The sequence below is a fragment of the Cucurbita maxima genome, unplaced genomic scaffold (assembly GCF_002738345.1).
Source record: "Cucurbita maxima cultivar Rimu unplaced genomic scaffold, Cmax_1.0 Cma_Scf00330, whole genome shotgun sequence".
In the NCBI taxonomy this organism is placed as follows: domain Eukaryota; kingdom Viridiplantae; phylum Streptophyta; class Magnoliopsida; order Cucurbitales; family Cucurbitaceae; genus Cucurbita; species Cucurbita maxima.
The window spans coordinates 1-4607 of NW_019272346.1; positions in this window are offsets into that span (position 1 = coordinate 1).

Genomic DNA, 4607 nt, shown 5'->3' on the forward strand with positions numbered 1-4607 from the left:
TTATAAGCTAAAGAATCCCGTGACATTAATAATGAAGACAAACCTTTTGAACTAGCTCTCAGTTGAACGCAGAAGAAACTTCTTGCTTTATTGAGCGCTGCAACTCGAGTTGCATATCCATGCATGTATCCAACATTCTCTATAGGTTGCTCATCTTCTGTTGCAGCCTCGACATGTCAATCCTCAAATCGTTTATGATCTCCCAATCTTGTAAGATTTAGCAACAAGTTTAAGTTAAAAAAAAAAAGATAATCACAATAATTTCACCAGAAAGAAAATTGCATTAATTCAAAATATAATTATGGAATCACCATTCATCAATGGTTTACCAATTACATTTGCATGTTTTACTATTTATTTTATTTTATTTTATTTACTTTGCATCCTACTGGCTTCAACTAGAAAGACAACAATGGAACCTTGATGAGACATACAACTTCGAATTGCTGAAGGAAATCATGTGGTGGCCAATTCCTATTGCTCTAACTCATGATCCCAAAGTTGTTGAGAGGGCAATGTAGGTGGCAGTGGAAAAACAATCGAATGTCTCTCAACAGAACCCGCTTGACCTTCACTCTGCCTATTGTGTTCATGTTCTTGTTCTGGTTCTGCAGATGTGTAAGGGGGTGTCACAACCTAACTATAAAGAGAGTAGGTTGTGACCATCACATTGCGACAAGAGAAGCGGCGACCCTCAAGTGGTCCCCATCCGTCCACACGAGGGCCTAGACAAGTCCCACGATGCAACCGAGGAGGACGGTACATCATCTAACACACCACATAGAGTGGGCATTGAAGACAAGTTGAGATATAAGAAAGATAGAGACATCAAATAGACAATAGTGGAAAAGATAGGCTTGTTGAAGGGTCGGGTAGGGTCCCAAGCCTTAACCTCGAAAGTCAAGGTTCCAAAAGGAATTTGGACATGCGGTTCTAGAGTTAAGTCTTTCCATATGAAATGTGAATCTTTGCAAAATTTGATGTCAATCGGACAACGGACGGATGCTCAATGACTGTTAGATCAAACCTGAGTTTTTACAGTTTTTCCTTATTCACACGATTTCAGAAAATCTCCGTTTGACCATTTGACAAAACACGTCGAATGGATCACTTCCTTATTCACACGATTTCAGAAAATCTCCGTTTGACCATTTGACAAAACACGTCGAATGGATCACTAAAATTTTAGACGGAAATTTTGTAGGGAGTGGCACAGATTTAGTTGGCCACTCTCCAGCCATATTTAGAATAATTTATATTTTAAACAGGAGATTTGTTCAGAATAAATAACAACCTGATTTTGAACATATTTAGAATAATTTATATTTTAAACAGGAGATTTGTTCAGAATAAATAACAACCTGATTTTGAACGCAGTCAGAATTCAGTTATTCTCTCTCTCCTTTTTTACGCGTTTTTCTTCCAACAACCAATTTCCAGATCGGTGTATATCATTGCAGAGGAGCCAACATATCAACAAACAAGTTGAATAGCTCAAGTGGTTAGAGCTTTGACCTAACATCAGGTCTTAGGTTTCAAGTAGAAGAAAATGCAAAGTGTAAAAACACACACATCGTGGGGCCCATCTCGAGCAGGCTCACTCACTCTTCCACGCCGTCGCCGTGTGCTGACATCTCCATCACCGCCGCGAAGAGGTCGATGCCATGATGACGGGCGTCAAGTTATCGTTGAGCGAGTGATCAGGGAGACTACGACTGTAGTCGTTCAGTATCCTATATTGACAAAGTCCAACTATAACGAGTGGACCTTGTTGATGCGCTCACTCTTCCACGTCGTCGCCGTGTGCTGACATCTCCATCACCGCCGCGAAGAGGCTGATGCCATGATGACGGGCGTCAAGTTATCGTTGAGCGAGTGATCAGGGAGACTACGACCGCAGTCGTTCAGTATTCTATATTGACAAAGTCCAACTATAACGAGTGGACCTTGTTGATGCGCGTCAACCTACAGGCACAAGGGTTATGGCATGTTGTCAAGCCAGAGGAAGGAGAAACGATTGAGTATAAGAGATGCTGGCATCTCTCTCCACCAAGCGCACTGTGCAATCGGCCTTGGAGGGAATCCAACATCGAGCAACTACGGAAGGAGCTCTCGGAGATCCACTTTAAGGACGGCGAATCTGTCGATGATTTTTCAATGCAGATCACGGGAACGACCTAACGGTGGAAGAGGTGACCTTGCTTGACGTGAACGACCTAACGGTGGAAGAGGTGACCGGAAGACTGCGTAACATCGAGCAGCGGAAGAAAAATACCATTTCAGCTGTCGACAAGGAGGGTCGTCTACTCCTCACTGAGGAGGAATGGCTTGCACGCCTAAAGCTCCGTGACAACACCGGCGAGAGCAATGGGTCCTCCTCCAGCAGCAAAGACGGTAAGAAGCCATGGATCTCCCATGGTCGCATGCGCGGGAAAGATGGGAATCAAAAGAAGGAGTCGACCAATGGCAGACGTGAACGACCTAACGGTGGAAGAGGTGACCGGAAGACTGCGTAACGTCGAGCAGCGGAAGAAAAATATCATTTCAGCTGTCGACAAGGAGGGTCGTCTACTCCTCACTGAGGAGGAATGGCTTGCACGCTTAAAGCTCCGTGACAACACCGGCGAGAGCAATGGGTCCTCCTCCAGCAGTAAAGACGGTAAGAAGCCATGGATCTCCCACGGTCGCATGCGCGGGAAAGATGGGAATCAAAAGAAGGAGTCGACCAACGGTAGGCCGATCTGCTCAAACTGTGAGAAGAGAGGACACCGAAGTAGGAATTGCTGGAGCAAGCTTAGGAACAAGGAAAAGGCCGGAAAGGCCCATGTGGCTCAATCCGAGGAGGACGAGCCAACTCTCTTCATGGTAACTGCATGTGTCCCCATGATTGATTCCAAATCCACGGAGATGGAGGTAATCGACGACGATGTTGAACTCGAGAAAGAGCTCCAGCTGGGCGTAGCAAAGGTGGCACCAGCTAGGGAGCCAATTCAACTGGAGGAGGAGCGAGTGTTCGCTCAGATCAGCCAGCGGGACGAGCAACACAAGGACCGGCGATGGATCCTAGACATAGGGGCAACAAACCATATGACCGGGGCTAGATCTGCGTTCTCCGAGCTCGACTCGGGATCCGCGGGACGGTGAAATTCGGCGATGGCTCCGTCGTCGATCTCGTCAGTCTCTCGGCCAAGACTGAAGAGGTATCTTGGAGGTGGCACGCAAGGTACGGGCATTTAAACTTTCCTGCTCTAGAAAAACTACCGAAGGAGGAGTTGGTGCACGGTTTGCCAGCAATCAAAGGCGTGAACAAGCTGTGCGACGGGTGCCTCATCGGCAAACAGAGGCACACACCCTTTCCGTCTCGAACATCCTATCGAGCCGATGAGCCGTTGGAGCTTGTACACGGCGATATCTGCGGGCCCATCAAGCCGGCGACCCCAGGCGGTAAGAGAATCTTCATCCTGTTAGTCGATGACAAAAGCCGCTTCATGTGGCTGACCCTGCTGCAAGCGAAAAGTGAGGCGGCAGAGGCGGTTAAGTGCATTAAAGCACGAGCGGAGGCCGAATGTGAGAAGAAGATGCGAGTGCTGCGCACACACCGAGGCGGAGAATTCAGCTCGACAAGTTTCGGTAAGTACTGTGACGAAATCGGCATACAATGGCACCTAACGGCGCCCTACTCCCCCCAACAGAACGGAGTGGTGGAGCGCCGGAATCAGACCATCGTCGGGACAGCAAGGTCATTATTGGTGACGGCCGGGATGCCTGGGAGATTCTGGGGAGAGGCAGTAATGACGGTCGTCTATCTCCTCAATCGGTCACCAACTCGAAGCCTTGACGGGAAGACGCCATATGAGGCCTGAAACAACAAAAAACCAGTGGTACATCATTTTCGCGTGTTCGGCTGCGTCGCATACATGAAGGTAACACGTCCCCACCTCGCCAAGCTCGATCCCAGGGGGCTGAAGGTCGTCTTCATCGGCTATGAACCCGGGAGCAAGGTGTACAGACTATATGATCCTGTAGGGGGGCGAGCTCACGTGTCTCGCGACGTCGTCTTCGACGAAAGCACCTTCTGGCAGTGGAATGACGTGATCGAGGCAGACCATAATCCAAATCAATTTACGGTGAAGTACCTTGTCACCGAGCCAGAAGAAGGAGGAGCCCAGCATCAGCAGCCGTCATCGCCGCCAGCAGGTGCAACCCCTGAACCAGTGGAATTCGCAACACCACGGACTGCGGATTCGACGCTGGATGCCGATCACGATACTGATCTAGAGGCCAGGTACCGGAGGATGGACGACCTAGTAGGAGGAGGTGAACCACATGGACTGGCAGTGCGCGAGCTCGAAGAAGTGGCCGAAATACATGCCATCAGTGCAGATGAACCGAACACCTTCGAGGAAGCAGAAAAGAACCCGTGCTGGCTGAAGGCAATGCAGGAGGAGATGACATCCATCACCGAAAATCAGACGTGGAGTCTGGAGGATATGTCGCCGGGACACCAAGCCATAGGGCTCAAATGGGTCTTCAAACTGAAGCGCAACGAAAAAGGAGAAGTTGTGAAGCACAAGGCCCGTCTAGTGGCGAAGGGCTACGTCCAGAAT